Source organism: Simochromis diagramma, unplaced genomic scaffold (assembly GCF_900408965.1).
Source record: "Simochromis diagramma unplaced genomic scaffold, fSimDia1.1 OVJJ01000753.1, whole genome shotgun sequence".
Taxonomy (NCBI): Eukaryota; Metazoa; Chordata; class Actinopteri; order Cichliformes; family Cichlidae; genus Simochromis; species Simochromis diagramma.
The window spans coordinates 8,536,078-8,553,246 of NW_024387523.1; the positions used below are offsets into that span (position 1 = coordinate 8,536,078).

The following is a 17,169-nucleotide window of genomic DNA, read 5'->3' on the forward strand; positions in this document are numbered from 1 at the left end:
TTGGATTTTCCTTTAGCAGTTTTATGATTTCTGCTTGAACAGATTAACTGTTAAAGTCGCTTTGTTCCATTTTCATGTGATCTTATGTCAGTTTCTCAAAAACCAAACAAGTGACATTACAGTATATCGTTTTACGACGGGTTTCTTGATGTCGACCGAGCGGTTACTTGGGTTTACTGTGTAAATGCAATCCTGAGATTACAGCAAACTTTCGCTTTAAGAATCTGTGTTTTTGATTTCGCTCGAGTAGTACATTCAGTTTGGTACTAACTGTGTAAATAAGTGTGATTACAGTGTGTGTCACTTTAAGAGTCAGTCTTCGGATGGCTTCTTGATATTAATAGAGCTGCTGTGTCTTCCTCCTCTGACGTAATGCCCACAGCCTACAGAGAGACAGGCAGAGAGGTCCTGTCACAGCAAAGCGATAACACTAGTCTGAAAAAAAAAATTACAGATTTTTCAGCTTATCTACTTTTGTTTGCTGTGCCCAGCAAACCCATCCACGGCTGAATAACATAACTATACCTTCGGAATATTGCAATACCTGAGCCAAACTCACTCAGTAATGAGTCGGTATTAGCCTAGTTTCATGTGCTACCGCGAAGCCTTAACTATCTCTCTTTCCCTCTCAGACCAAAGAGGAAAAAAAAAGAAAAGAAAGAGAGAGACAGCCAAGACACAGTCACCCCGTCCGACATCATCAACAAACAAAAACCCCACAAAGAGACGAAGCAGCCAGCCAAGCAGCCAGCCAGCCAGCCAGCCACCATCTTAACAGGCTGCTGAAAGAGACACACACAGAGAGAACAGAGGCTAATGCTTATTTTTGATCAACAGGTAAGCAGCACCAAAAGAAACACTTCCAGCACAAATGCACACCATGCATACAGCCCTCTCTGTTGGTGCAGAGGCATTGTAAACGGCAAAAGAAGAAGAGAGAGAGAGTGAGGGAAAGCAAAAAAAATGCATCGGCGATGAACGCTTTGGAGTTGTACACGGCGAAATGCATGCTCTCGGACAAGTGGGAAGATGTAACGTGTTCGTCTTAAAAGGGAAGCCGTGTGCGATTAGGAGGCGAAATATCGCTCTGTTAGCTGTTGGTAGTTTTACGACGGGCAGCAGTCGGTTTGCGTCTTATGTAACTAACGGCCTGAGCGGCGTCGGTAAGGAAAGAGGGATCTGCTGAATGAGAGAGAGGGAAAAGAGCAGCACCGCTTTGAATTCACATGGCAATTTACATTTAGGTTAGGACACCCAAACGCCACACAAATACAAATTGGGGGGCTACTGGGGGAACCGCTCTGATTTTAAGACTGAGTTTGAAGCCAGCAACAAGGGGACGTGGAGTGACTTAGTCGCCTCAAGTAGGTTTGTGTATTCTCCTTTCTCAAAGTTTTGTTTCTTGATTTTATTTATTTACGTGTGTCGCGTCAAGTCACGTTAAATGACACCGATTTCCTAGAAGCCAGTGACTTGGAGTGATTTATTTATTTTTGTGTCAGCACAGGGTAACTCTTGTGTAACTACTAAAACTGCACGCTTACCTCTTGGTTATTTTCATTGATAACTTTTTTTTTTTCATTGCTATTCTGACTGCAAACTTGATACTCAAGTTCAGATTTCTTGCTTCTCTGAATGACGCACGTCGCAGAGACACAGAGACGGACAGAGAGAGGGGGGAAAAGGGGGTTTTGAAGCCCGAAAGATGAACGCAGTTAACTTGCTTGTTGTTTTCTGGACTTAAAGCGGAAAGAAGCGTGAGTCCACATCACAGAGATTGCGTTTATCAACCGGTTCAAAGACCGTTTGGCGCTGTTTGTTTGTTTGTTTGTTCTTATGTTGTTTGTTTTGCACCTCTTTCATTGTTAGGAAACTGGCGAGCGCATGGTGGATGTGAATTGTCGTAAAGGATACCCCCCCCCCCCCCACTCCTCCTCCTCTAACCCCCCCTCCCCGATCATCCTCTCTCTTATCAACTTTTGAAGAAAACAAGTGCCTCTTAGCTCAAATCTTTGCGAATTTATTGGTTTCCTCGCTGTTGGACGTTTCACGAGTGATGCCGGGAAGGCATGAGTTGCATTTCCACTTAACTTTGAAAAAGTTTCCCCCCCTCTCTTTCTCTCTCTCGCTCTTCGGTCGTAAGAAACTGTGATGTTCCTTTGAGATAAGGGGAGCTGGGTAGGCATGACAACTCTGTGGGGAGAGCAGAGTATGTGAAGCCAGCACAATGAGGCACACACTGCAAGGAAGCTTTTTACATAGTCCTTCAGCAGAGTTCTCCAGTTCTGGCCCCCAAAGAACCCCTTATGCGTGGAGCAACTTTTATTCAGCAGATAACCTCAGTGGGCTTTTTTTTTTTTCACCCCCCCACTTCTATTTCCTTAAAGAAAAGCAAGACCCTGAGACTTAACTGTGACACTTGTTCACAGCTGTCTGAGGTTACACTTTGTTTTTTTATGAAGCAATTAATTTATTCATTGGGCCCTTTCAAAATTGTCCCACAACCCTTTAAATGTAGCTCCATGGCATTTCAGCGTTAAGCAGAAAATGCTTAAAAGCCACTGCAAAGACTTTAAAAAGCAATTTCAAGTTGATATCTTGAGTTTTTATTTGTATCTTAAATGCCCAACTTCTTGGCCACGACACGGTGGAAAAGTTTCACAGTCGTTTCCCTTCAACTCAAAACTGTGTGGACCGTTTGAGGGGGGAAAAAAGTAAAATAATACAACTTGTGAAACTTTTAAGGTTTAGTTTGCATTTGCCGCAGCAGTCTGACACACGTCTGATTCTGAAACTTCAAATATTGAGCATTTGTTTGGACTTCTTCAGCAGAAAAGCCGTTCCTTCATGCACGAGCGATTGGCAGCATCGTAAGTCACACGTATTCTGTAAGATATGGGATTATGACAGATTATTTTTACTTTGGGGGAAAAAAGTACATTAATGTGATTTAATCAGCTTCATGGGTAACGTTTTCTAGCAGTGCTTTCACATCTGCTTTCCAATGCATGCATGCATAACATTGGTGTTTTTTTTAACAGTTCCACAAATTCCAGTATGCGCAATCAAGTTTGTCTTCTGCTCTTTATTATTGTGAAAAAGTCTGAATGGGACGATTCAGTTAGTTTTATCACAGCACATAAATAAACTTGGATGAAGTGATTTTTATCAGAAAAGAAATCCTACTTTAAATCTTTTTTAAAGATGAAGGTAACATTTTTATGCCATATTGTGTCACTATATCTTTTTTGCTTTAGATCCGCTACACTTCAGCTTTGGGTATAGTCGCTGCAGACAGTCCAACCCCCCTCACCAAAAAAGAAAAACAAAAAACGTGTTCCTATAACCGAAGACATCGTGCATGTAATGAGTCCCTGTCAAACTTTTTATAACTTCAACCAATGTTCTGTAAAATTAGTTAAAACACTTTATCCACCGATGTGTCAATCCAGCTCCGTAACGTTAAAACATTTTCCGCTCTCCAGACACTGGATATTATTGTATCGTACAGCTTTGTTCATAGCCGCTATTAAATGTCAAAACAGTTGAGAACTTCCTAAAGAGAACCCCCCCTGCTTGTAAAACTCATTCCCGTGTGTGTGTGAGACAGAGCGGGAGACAGCGCAGCACTTTTTCCTGTGCGTCTGTATGTGCTGTGGAGACAGCCGTGGCTTCGCTCATATGGCTGCAATATGTGAAGTCTCTCTGTGGTGGAACTCGCAACAGAGAAAGTTTGTAGAGACGGGGAGAGAGAGGGAGAGAGAGAGAGCACACATGGAGCGAGGGAAGTCAGAAATGTCCTGTTCAACTAGCTGGAATGTATCTCCTGTGTTTTATTGATGGTTTGATGTTCTGTAAGACATGAGGAACAACTGTAGTGATTTTGTGGGCTGCCATGCATTTGTCTTTGGTCGTTTCAAAGCGGTGCCGCATTACATGGGGGGAAAAAAGGCCAGTGCGAAATGGAGTGTAAAGGGAGACTTTAACTTAGAGCAAGTGGGTTTTTTTGAAGTAGTGATTAAACTGGTAGACGTGTGATTGATTTTGTTGATCCAGGGAAGCTGTACAAACCTGACGCGGCTGTGAATTTTCCAAAGTAAAATCGACAATCTTGCCTACCCTAAAAAACGTTAACAGGATTGATGCAAGTTTGTAAAACTTTCAGCGAAGCCCCCGCTGTTTCTCCTCTACAGTAAAAGCTTTTCGGGGGGAAGTAAAGTATGTTTGCCTAACGCTGAGGTCTAACACTACTAAAGGGAATGCAGTGTAATAATTTGACCTCTAATCCGTTGTTGCTGTCTCTCTCCTTCTGGTCCGGACTGATGTGCGTCCTTTCTCCGAGCTTTTGCAGCATTTTGTTAAACTGTACATCATAACTAACAAAGAGCTGATTGTAGTAATTCGTTTTGTTTTAATGTTGAATAGTTTAAAAAATAGATGTGATCGCAAACCTGTTGACCACTACGAATCAGTCTGTGAGAACACTTTTTCTTTCACTTTTTGCAAATTTTAAAAAATTAGGAAACTCTTTCTTAAATACTTTATGGCAAATGTTGAACTACTCCCAACACTCACTGTTTCCAATAGCAGGAAAAGATAGCATCTATTAGAGATTCAGTCGTTATTCATCTCGAGCCTGCCTGCAGTTCATTTAAAGGAAACATCCATTTGTCACTGATAGTTTACTTAAAGAAAAACAAGGCTTTCTGTAAGGCTTCTGGCTCTTTGGCTCAGAGTTCTCTAGCTAGCACATTTTTTTTGTTTTGTTTTTTATTAACAAATCTTCTGTTTTGCTCATATCCTCAGGACACAATTGTTTTTAAATTATTTTACTGTGTGTGCATATTTTGGGTCTATTATTGCTTATATTCAGTGCTTGCAGCATTGGTTATACAGGGATTTGAGCTTATTCTCTCGTTGCATTTACTGGAAGTCAGTCTGGAAAAGAGTGTCTGCTAAATGCCCAAAATGTCATCCCCACTCTGTCTGTGGTTACTGCAGTCTTGTTTAGGCTTGACTTTGTCTCTAATGTCTTTGGTCTATTTTAGACTTTTAAGTCTGTCTTTTTAGACCGCCTGCTTCAGATAACGAGCACATGGTCTTGGTTTAGGGTGAAATGATTCTTTTTTCTCTCTTAGTATTTAGATTTATTTGGGGGTGGGGCGGAGGGGGGATACGAATCCTAAATATGGGGCATTTTTGCCCTCCTTTGATCTAAGATAATAAAAATCCTTCTGCCACGTTACTGTAAAGACCGATGAAGTGGTGGGGCAGAGGATTAAGACGTGTACCCGCCGAAAGTAGTGACAAAGCAGCAGTACAGCCCTGTGGTTATAAAGGCTTTCCTGTTACCAAAAGACGCGTAACTTTTAAACTCACCGACCCCATGCGAATTCCCGTGCATCACTTAAATGTCTCAACTGTGCCGTAGACAGCAGTTGTTCTAAATCTGTCTTTCCCATGATCAGACTTTAATTACGAAACCAATCTTTGGCTTGTTAGTTGTGTCAGGGCAGTTGGTAAATGAAACCTACAGGTTGAGTGAGTGGCGAGCCCTGCCTGCTTTGACTCAGCAGTATCACACTGATGCCTCCCATACACCCGTGCGTTCAGATATCAATCACATTTCATTTGAGCGTCGAAGTTGTGCAAAACGCTGTGGAACATTTGATCCAACCCTTTGATAAATGAAGTTTTAAACAAGTTCCAAGTTAAAAAACAAAGATCTCACATGCTGCTCTATAAAATATGTACATCAAGTATGGAACATTGTTACATTTATTCCACAAAAGTTGTTGAACATTTCAGATGTTGGAGAGATTTGACCTTATGCTTTACTCATACAGACAGTCATTGTGTGGCTTGAAAATGCTGCCTCGACTTCTACCTTTTCTCGAGGTTTACAGCAGGCGCTCCCATTGGTTTGAAGAAAAAAAAGTTGACAGCTATATGTCATTAAGAGAGAATTGTAGCCTATAAACAGCTGTCAGTGATGCTCTGGAGAATAAGTAAAGAGCCTGGAAGTCTGATCAGGTTTACTTGAATGAAAAAGACCTTAATGTGTTTTAAACCTTGGTCCCTCAAAGACCTTTGATAACTCTGCATAACAAGATAGGAGCAAAATGTCTTTTATTGGGACTTGCATATTCCATCAAGCTATGTACACTCTTGTGTTAAAAGTTAATATGGTAGATTTTTGTAGTTTCCTTGAGAAAGCAACCAAATAGTTTCACATGTGAAAGTTGCATAAAAGTCCAGAAAGGGTGAAAGGTGACAATTACCTGTTGCAATCAACAAAGAATAAAAGTTGTAATTGCAGTGAATCATCAGTGAGATGTCTCTTGCAAAACCAGTTTCTCCTTGGCTTTTACTGTAGTGGCTCTACGATACTTGCTGCTGTCATTGCATTTCATTTACATTCGTCATTTTCTTTTGCTAACTTGATTTATTAGTGCGCAATGTGAAAAAGCAACCCGGGCCGATTTGACATAGGGTCAAGAGCGAGACGATCCATCACAGGAAACATGCAGGTTGAGGCGTTTGTAGGTGTTTTTAGGTTTATCTCATTGTATGCACATATTAGAGGACACATTATGTAAAGCTTTGCTGCTAGTCTGTATCTTGACACTAACAGAGAGATCAGGAAGAGAGGATACGGTCTAATCACTTAAAATGTTTAGACTCACACGCTTCACGTAAAGTAGTGCATTTCTATAAAATCCTTAATTTCTGTATAAAAATGTAAAGTAAAGTATACTTCAAACAGTCACCATTGTATAAGGGACAGAGTAGAGACATCCATACTGTAATACACTGATTTAAATGTAAACATCAATTTAATTTCAAAAAGTAAGTACATGTTGTCTGCATTTAGACTTACTTTGCTGGATGATTTTGATCGTTGCAAACTTCAGTTGCAAACATCACAAATACAACATTACGAGTGCGTTTCTTTACTGTTTTTCTTAACCGCCTTAAGTAATGAGCATGGCCCCGTCTGTAATTTCTTGCCGTTTTCACACAGCACCCAGCAGGCAGACAGCGAAAATTAACTATGGAAATTGTGACAGTGGCATAAGTGGCAGGAATCTGAATGTGATTTATGTTGTAAGCTTCTTTGTGTTGAAGCTGAAGCGGCTGTGCAACACGCAGATGGAGGGTGCTGCACCATTTTTCTCAAGTACTGTATGCGTAATTCAGTGAGACTTTTCTCAAGTAGAAGAAGTGTCTTTTTTTTTTAAAATCAAGGAAGCTGCTTGGAAACGAGTTATCTTGCTCCGAAGGGAGGAAAGATTGATTGTGAATGAGAAAGTCATTCTATATATTTTTTCATGGCTGTAAATAAGAACAAAATCCACCTGTTTTGTAGTAAGAAATTGTAAGATCAAGCTTTTTCCAGTGTTCAGGGTTGGAGATTTGCTTTTTGTTAACAAGTTCTAAAGTGGGCGGCACATTTGTGTTACAATAACTGTATTTCATGTCTCATCAGTTTTTAGTTTAGTACAATCTGGGCTAATTCGACAGATAATTTTCTGCGTGATAACTACAGTATTTTTGATGTGGTTGTTGACTGTTCACTGTTCACTATATAGTTTTAATATGGCATCCGTTCCTGCAGCATATCTTTGCACATCTTCGCATGCTTGGCCTGCAGTATCAATAAACATTCATCTCCAGACAGTTCAGTGTTGTTGATAGATAGCTATCAGTTATTGTAGGAGCCCACTGGCGCTTATCTTCTCCTCTTGAGGTCAGATCTATCTCATTCGCTGCATGGCTATGATTGAATTGACTCACTGATTGTTTATTTCTACACTGAAGGTTAACTGTCTGCTCTGTCAACAGTCAAATCAAGAACCTGCACAACACGTACGCACAGCTTAGATTTCTTAGCTCTTGAAGTGCCTCTTTCTGTTTCATTATCTCCAAATCTCTGCCTCCTATTTTTACTGTAATGCAAGACAAGAAGGACTGTTAGTGTCATGTGTGCCCAATCATCCTGTAATCACTGTCAAAACACTTAATTTACTTGCTTGAAGATTGCGTTTAACTTTCACTTCAGCTGACATTTGTTTGCTCTTGTGCGCTCTCTCATTCGCAATCGTGATTCTTTTGAGGTTTGATGTGGCACACTTTTCTGTGGCAGCGTTTGACGCTCGATCCAGTGCTTGTCTTGCAGTCATACAACAATACTGCTGCCTAATGCCTGTTTATTTTATGGATGAGTGTAATTGTATGTGTGATATACTCTTAAGCTGTCATTGCATTGACCTATGCTTACAGTTTCAAGTCTGTCCAATATAAAAATTGCCATTTTGTTATACGTGAATCTGTAGTTTCTCTTCTGTGATTATCTGCAGCCAAGCAGTTTGTTTACCTTGAAAGTGTTTGCATGTCCTTGTTACTACTATAGACCTGCTGAGGAACAAACTTTACTTTTACTGTCTTAAAACTATCGGCTTGTCTCTCTCCCCTCTCCTCTCTGCACACACACACACACACACACACACACACACACACACACACACACACACACACACACACACACACACACACACACACGTGCGTACAGCCCCATTAGTATTGTAGTCTGGGATCAGACTAAAACATCTGGTGGCTGAGTAACTTTTCAAAGTAGTCTTTGTCCTCACTCTGGTGCATGTATGCGTGTGTCTCTCACTGTGCGCTTTTCTCTGTGTGGTTGTGTGTTAGAAGGGGCAGACTTTTTATGGCGTCCCGTCAAATTAAAACTATGATTTAAGCGACTAACATTGTTTTTTTCATTAAAGCACATAGCCACACGTTGCTTCTCCTGATTTATTTTTTCTCGTTCTTTTCTTCTGCCTGTGGCCGTGTGGACTATTTAGTCTGTAGAAACTAAAGATGAGGGAATACGGATTAGGAGTGGAACTGTAATTCTGCTGTAACTGTATTTCATGAAGGGCCATTCTAGCCTGGCCTGATGTGTTATTTTATTCATGTATCCCTGGCTGGTTGCCCTATAACAGAAGGCAGCAAGAAGCACAGGGAGATATGACACCCTTTCAACTTGCTTCTGGTCTGGCTTGACATTTCTGAAAGAAGCAGAAAAATGAAGTTAGACATAGCTAACTGCCTCACCTGTTCTCTGCAGGATGGTGCTGGTCTTGGTTTTTGATATTGTAAAGTAATTGTGCGATAGCAGCTTTGGGCTTTAGAGGGTACACCCCTGCAGACAGTTAGAGCAGATGCCCTCAGGGCTTCTCTTCAAGCCACATAAACGTTGAAAAGGCAGGGACTAATCTTCTCTCCCAGCAGTGAAAAGTGCTTAATCAGCACATTTGAAGGTGTTGTAGCTTGTTCTGGTACAAGGACTTTTTAAATGTATGAAATCTAATGCAGTAAATTGTTTGAGTTAAAATGAAACACTTGACTTTGGGCACCAAGCCACAACCTTTTGGCTGAGGTACTCCCTCCCTCCATTTGGAATTGTATATCTGTGGGGTAGCAGGGTTGTCTTGTGGCTGTTTGACAATGTTGAATGGTTAATGGTTAGATATAGCCATTGAACATGCTTTGTGTTTAATGGCTTTAAATGATGTGATCTAAGAATAATATTGTTTTAAAGGGATTTTGCATATTGGGCTGATGTAAAATTGGGTATCGTGTATCATGCAATAGGGATTGGTACCAGCTATTACTGTTTTGGATAGTAATGGAATGGATAGTTAGCACTCTTTATTGATACCAAAATTCTAAAATTCTAAAAATGTAACAGTATTTTTTTGACTGTAAGTACCATAGTCAATGTAAGTACTGAATAGAATTTTGAAAAAAGGTATAAAAATACTAATGAATACTAAATTTAGCTATTTAGCTATTAGCAATTGCCTGATAACAACATTAGCCGTCTGCTAATTTATCATTAATGTAGCATCTGGTGGCAGTGGCTAATTATTAAAATGATGAAATTCTGAGCTAGGAAACAAGTGTTATCACTCTTGCCTGTCTGTAATGTGGACAGACAGTATTCATTTAACAGGATAACGCAACTATTCATAGTTCAGTAGGCCAAAGATGAGAAAAGTCTACCAGCAGCTAAACAGGAACGCGGTAGCTGAACTTACCAATTGTATTTGGTAAGTTAGCAACAGAAATATGGTGCCGAGTCACCAGAAGTGTAGAAAATAAACAGGGAATTAGATGAATAAATTTTCAGTATTGCACAAGTATTGTTTTAAAAAAATTTTTTTTAATGTATACCTATAAATTGCCTGTGAATATAAAAAACTTGAAACAGTTCAGTCACTTTCTATAACACAGTTTTCATCGTTTCCGTGGAACAAACAACAACTAAAAAAATGAAACCCCCCCCCCAGCAAAATGAAATAACCTTAGTGCCTGCAGTGGCTAACAGCTAAAGTTGTCATCTTACGTATTAGCAAACATTAGAGTTTCACTATTAAATTATACTGTTACCTTGAGTGCAGAAAAAATTCAGTAAAAGTTATTGTGAATGCAAATAGCAAGTCGTATTGTTAAAGAAGAAAAAGGTTATCAGTTTAATTAACGTCACCTAACGATGAACCTGTGCTCAAATGCAAGATTATTGCGTTTACTGTGGAAGTAGCCTAAATGGATTGTTTTCTCAGGGCTCACCTTTGGGTCCCAAACAAGTATTTGAAATGCAAAGAGAATTTGTTACCATCAGTATGTTTCTCCTTATGGATAAATGGTATTTGTGATGGTCAGCATAAACATATATGTCTGTATCTGCAACATTCCTGTACTCCCCTTTCAAAGATCTGATATTTTTCATTGGTAGCGTTTTCTTTTTCTTTGTCTCTTTAAAAAAAAGGCTTGTCATTGATAAGCTGTGTGTAATAGTGTGTTTGAAGAAGTGGATGCACGGATAGATGGATGATGGAGGGAGGGAGGTGGTTCTTTTTTGAAATGGAAATTAAGGGGGCACACATCTGGGGGTCTTTGAGACTTTTGTGAAGGGAGACGAAGAGGTGGGTGTCAGAGGCCCACAGTCAGAAGTGTGTGGATATATGTGTGGATGCAGTAAGTGGGGGGTTGGTGTGATAAAGAATGGACAGAGAGAGGGATAGTTTCTCATTTTTTGTGGTAGGAAAGAGTTTATAAGGAAAATAGGATAGCGAGGGTGTCTGCCTGTCTGTGTTGGACAGTGGTTTGGTCCTCATAGAATGATGGATGGATGAATGGACACACTGATGGTGAAAGGAAAGGAAATAAAAGGAGGCTGCGATGGACATTAATAGAGAAGGAGATGAAGCTTAATATGTACAGCAACAATAGAATAGAGATAGAATAAGAAGAGAAATGGAAAGGAGGAAAGAAGGATGAACAACAGAAAGATAGATGGGGGACTGTTTTGCATAGGCAGGAGGAGGAAGGGGGAAAAGTGGGGCGAGAAAGGGGGCAAAAGATCACTTACTGTGGTTGAAAACTTTACGGCTGACAGTTAAATTTTCTTCAGGCCAATGTGTGTGAGTTGCGGTGGGTGGAAAAGCACAGTGGGGGGCATGGCGTTTGTTCTGAAACATGGCTTTTGGGCTTTTTAGTGCTTCACACACAAGTTGTCCTCTCCCTTTTCTTTACAGGCTGATTTCATCTAGCTGTGAGAATCTCTCTCTCGCCTCCACTCTCTCTTTCGCTCTTTTTCGCCCCTCCCTTTTGCTCTTTTAGAAAAGTCAGTGAGTCAGTGAAATGATCAGATTCCCATGTGCCACATAAAAAAAATGTCAGTTTAATGTGTGAACTACCTTCTTTGGGAGGAGGTTTACAAAATCAGGATGAATGTTGGGCGATGAGAGATTTGTAATCTCTTCAAGTGGCCACTCCCTTCGCTGCTATGTATTCTTTCAGTTAACACCTGTGTAAAACTTGCTCTTTCTGATACTTGATATCCATTTGATGTGTCAGATTACCCAACACCCCAGTTTTTTTTGTCTGTTCTACATTATGATAAAGATTTTTACTTTTTAAATAGTAAAAATGTACCTTATCTTTAGAGGTACGTAAATCAGCTTAAACACTGAAGCCATGTTATAAAGGTTAACATAAAACAAAGTTCTCTTGATTTGTTTCCTAAATATATTCTTGTTGCAGTCGAATGGATTTACACCGTGGACTGACAACTTCACTTAAAATATAAGATGATAAAGCAAGGAGTTACAGAGATTTAAAATGTCCCTTCTGAATAACACTTAGGAAGGAGGCAACTGTGACAGTGTCTGATTTACAGATTATTATGGAGGAGATAGAGAAAGCAAAGAGAATTGAGAAAACCAGCATGAGGACTAGGAGGTGATAGAACAGCAGAGAGAAGTTAGGAGCATTGCAATGATGTTTAAACTCATTAGAGATCATCTTTGAAGATGTGTCGAATATCGGCACCACAGGAAAGTACAGCCATTTGTGCACTGAGAAAATCCTTTTGAATAGTTTCTGTTAAATGATGAGAAAAGTTTGCCTGTTGTACATGAAACCTCCCTGCTGTACTAGTTAGTGCTGGTTTGGGTTACCTGTTTGGTGTCACACCTGTTGTGGTTAAAAGAATCTGTCTGTAGCATTTTTCATGCTTTAAAACAGATGGTAACATAACTTAATAATGTCATCGTAAATGTTGTCTTTTATAGTCTGTTAGAGCTCAGTCTAGAAAACAGTCAGCAACCCACGGTTGACAGGGAAAATTGTATACTCCCGGTGTTGGCTCCTGGAAGTTGGGGTGATGTGTGATGCCAAAAACCTCCTTGGGATTGCTTTGGTCGCTAGCAGATAGCTGTCATTTGCAAATTTTCATCCAAGAACCTGCCAAAGATTGGTGAAACTTGAAAAAGTGTGACGCTAACGGAAAATGTTTGCCTTTGAAAGTGCCTTGCCATTTGCGGGTGAGTTTGAAAAGGCACAGATTTTACTTTGAAGGCAAACGGTCTCCATTTCCATTTTGTGTTGCACTTTTCACAGTGGCACCATTGTTCCTAGACTAGTTAGCAACTGTTTGCAGACATGTCAGGATTTTTCACACAAACTACCGCCACTGTGGCAATATGCGAGTGGCTAAAGCAATCCCAAGCAGGTTTTTGTGTAGCACTGCGTACCACTCTGTGACCTGTTTCAAGTAGCGACTGTCAACAACCGCTTGCTAACCTTTGAGATATACATCTTTTTCCCTTGCAACACATTGTTGCCAGAGGGCTGCCAACCGTCCTGTAGGCCTGTGTGATTTTCTTTGTCAAGGGTGGAATTTTCTGTGACTTTTATATTTATTATATATATATTTTATATATAATTATAGCAATGATATATTTGTGCTATGTCCTGAGTGTCTATGTCAGTGCCAATCTTCTGCTCCACCATAGCGCCACCAGTAAGAGACACTAGCTAATATTATCTCGGAAAGCCCATTAATCTTGCTGTCAGCATAAACAAGTAATACAGGCTTCAAAACAAACTCCATATAAGGTAAAAGAAAATTATAATTTTTTTCAAATAGTACTTTGTGATCAAGAGCATTGGCAAGGAAGGGATGGGGCTTAGCCAGCTTAGCCAATTTATGCCTTAGAGAACACTCAAAATAAAGTCAGTTTTAAACAGTGAAGTCTGTTTGTTCAAACTGGAATTTTACCAAAATTTGGGGAAAACTAGGAACCTTTGCTTTGGGGATCAATACAGAATTTATAGCTTGTGTCAGCTAATGCTAGCTTGCTTTTAATATATTTGAGCAGTCATGCACATTAACAGAACTGGTCTGATTGCTCATTTGGCTTATAGGTATGTATTTATCATTGTCCTTTAGACCGATTCCATCTCTAACACATTGCACGACCAGGGACAACTGCAGTTTTTCAGTGATAACAACAGTTTACTAGAGTTTATGCAGATAACTTTAATGTGACTAAATTGATAACGACCAGCTGAGTTGATTAATGCGTTGTGAGGAAAAGATGGTAAAAAGAGGGGCACTCTTATTAGTATGTTTAAAATTTTTACCAAGTGCTTTTTAAATGTGGTTTGCTGAATCTGAATTGTTAACCTCAGCTATGTAAGGCGATGATATGACTCTAAGGCAGTACGTCACTTTTTCTATCTCTTTGCAAATGAACACTGCATCACTGAAAATGTAACCTTGCTGCAGTCTAAGAAAATGAAAGATGCTTTGGCCTTCAGTGGAGATCAGTTTTTGCACCCTCATACACGCATGATATCAAAGGTAAGTTAATACAGCATCTCTTAGGCACTAGTAATATCTTTGACTGAGACACTGAAAAAAAGATTCATTAAAGATGTTTTTACTGCAGTGAAAATTATCCCGTATAAAAAATTACAGCAAGCCATTATGAGAAGTTGATTATACTTGTTTTTGAGATTTGATTAAAGCCCTTTTTTTCTTTTAATTGAGCCCAGCCCTGGATTGACATCACTGACAGTCTTCCAGTCTTGCTTCCCGATACTGCTCAATGGAGAAACGCTGCTTCACTTGGCCAGCTTGTAGATAGAAGGGCTCTGGAAAGGAATATAATGTCAACATTGTGGGTTGAAAATGTTCCGTTGTGTGTACGTGTGTGCGTCTTAAGTTTGTCCAGACATTTTTCCCGGCCGCTTGCAGGAAACGTCCGATTCTCCAGCAGTGGAAATATTGTGTGTGTGTGTGGTTGTCTTTGTGTGCATGTGTGTGTATTCCTGAGAGACAGAGTGTTGAATAGCGAATGTGGCGCAGTGCGTGCATGATCTAGTGTATTTGTCTGTTTCAGTTTGTGGATGTGAGTGTGTATGACTGATGTAATGTTTGAGCCTACCCAGACAGACAAACCAAACCAAGGCACACACAAACACAAGCATGCATGGGTGTGTGCGTGTACTTAAAATCATCAGATATGTCTGGCAGACTTCGGCAGGCTCGTGGAATGCATGTGTGTAATGCGTGTGTGTTTCTGGCAGAGCTGTAGTTTGTTTTCCGTATTTTGGGGGAAAAGACAGCTAGGCAAGAGTCAACAATCAACTTGTTGATTTATGCAGCTACTAGTTCCTTCCATTACGCCTACAACTACCACTGAAGCAGAGTTTGTTCTCCATTATTTTTGATGTATGAGAGTCTTAGCTGTGGAGAGCAAGGTCAGAATCAACAGTCCCCTGTTGATTTATGCATCTCCCGGTTTCCTGCTACTATCGTACATCAAGGCGGGACATTAGCACCGTCCACGAGGCAAATGTGGATACTCATTTGACTGTGGTTGGTAAGTTTGTCTCCTCTACCAGCCTCAACTGTAGTTAACTAGTAATTAGTTGGGCTTTCTCTTTTCTTGTTTTCTAAGATGTAGCAGATTAATTTGCTCAGCAGTTTCAAAACCACTTGTAACACTATGTAGTAAAGTATAGTTTTCTTTATATTAATAGTGTTACTGGTGGCAACGGTGATGCTGTTTTAGACTAATTTCCAAACCCCACAGGAAGAAGTGGACTAATATCAGTCCTACAACTGTTTATTTATCCACTCAGGGGGAACCTATGTATCACAGGAAAGCTGTGCTATGTCAGCAACTTGCACGTGCATATGTGTCAGAGAAAAGTCTAAAAGCTGTGGGTGTTGCATACAGTAATGAATAGGTAAGCCACTCCCTCAGCTTTAACCTCAGCAGCTGAAAGATCTGGTTGATCAAGGTCACTTAGTGGTGTGATTCACAAGAGAGCAGAAGCACTGGCACAGTGTGTTTGCTCGCTTGCCGTGCAGACGGTCAGATCAATGCAAAATGTAGAGCAGAAGTTTTAATTGTGTTCTTTGGTGTGGTTGAACATGTGCATGCTTGATAGGATGATGATCTGTCTATTAACTAGCTATTAACTATCTATCTATCTATTAACTATTATTTTAGTTAATCTGCCGTCACTTTTCTTGATTTGTTAGTCAATCCACCTAAATATTCAATTCACTGTGGAAAAAAAAATCAATTCTCAGATTAGGGAAGGGGGAACCAAGGAATTGGAACGTTTGAATGGTCACACACTCCGATGATCAGCTTATCAGATAATTGACTTTTTCAGCTCTGCTTTTATTTAAAAGTGTGAATTTTAGTGATCTGTTAGGAACATGGAAATATTCTTTTTGTTACCTTAGACGTAGTCATCAGAACATTGTTTTTGTCATGCATGCCAACACTTGCGAAAAGTGTCTGGCTGTATTTTACCTGATCTTAATGAAGTTCATTTTTTGTTCCATCAGGACCTTAAGGTTAAGGTTATTTGATGTTCTCCATAGGCCAATCATTGTCTCGTCACTGTACGAGATTGTCTGCACTTTGTATGATCTGCTGTGTTGGGGCATTGACTGCTTTGATTAACACTTGCTTCGTCTCTTCTCCTAATATTAATTTAATTTACGATTTTGGAAGAAGACAACTTTCTTTGATTGACAAGCTGTTTGCAATCACTAAACAAATTATTATGAGAATCTCAAGAGTAGTTTAATAGTTTCCTTTGTTTACCTGACAGTAAAATTGGAAAGCTCCACATCCAGCTTTATGGTTTTGCACCTGCTACTCAGTACGTTTTATGCCGCGGATAGAACGGCAAAGCTCTGCGTGCAGCTCTTGCTGCTTTTGCACTGCTTTTTTGGTATGATCTGCAGGGAACCGGCCGGAGAGCACTGAATCATAGTAAACCTCATTTGCATACAGTGCCTGCTTGTACATCGTTGATGCTTAAACCAAACAGGGGGACGATAATTCCATGACATCTGAAAAGACTGATAACTACCTGTCAGCACAGTTTGTCTGTATTGATCCAAGATAACGATTTTACTAGTACATAGAAAGATCTTTAGTTAGTGTATTTAAAATCCTAACAGCAAAAATGACCACAATAATCCATTTCAGCTGGAACGGTTGAGTTGAGCTGAATATCAAACAATGTACTCTCTGTGCTCTAATTGGTGAAACATGGAGCATAACTCTGCCTACATAAGATCTGAAAAGGCAACAAGACACATCAAAACGGCCCTTCAAAGACAATTATTTTCCTTGGGACAGCAGAGGAAAAAAAATTGCCGAAAGATGAGGAAGAAACGAGTGTAATTAGTTTGACCACTATGTCATTTGAGCCGGCATTAGCAATAACAAATCAGAAAACAATAAAAGATGAGGACAAAGATAAATTGAGGGTCTTGCG

The 17,169-nt window shown here is 39.9% G+C and overlaps 1 protein-coding gene across 6 annotated transcripts in view; it reads left to right on the top strand.

Moving 5' to 3' along the window:
- The first annotated feature begins 381 nt into the window (after positions 1-381).
- The window catches only part of trps1 (trichorhinophalangeal syndrome I), a 118,140-nt gene continuing 101,352 nt past the window's right edge, over positions 382-17,169 (top strand). For 2 of the 6 annotated variants that reach the window (XM_040021300.1, XM_040021294.1), the window contains exon 1: positions 382-837. The gene's annotated coding sequence lies outside the window, so the exon portion shown is untranslated. The other 4 variants (XM_040021296.1, XM_040021297.1, XM_040021299.1 and 1 more) reach the window with 4 other exon arrangements.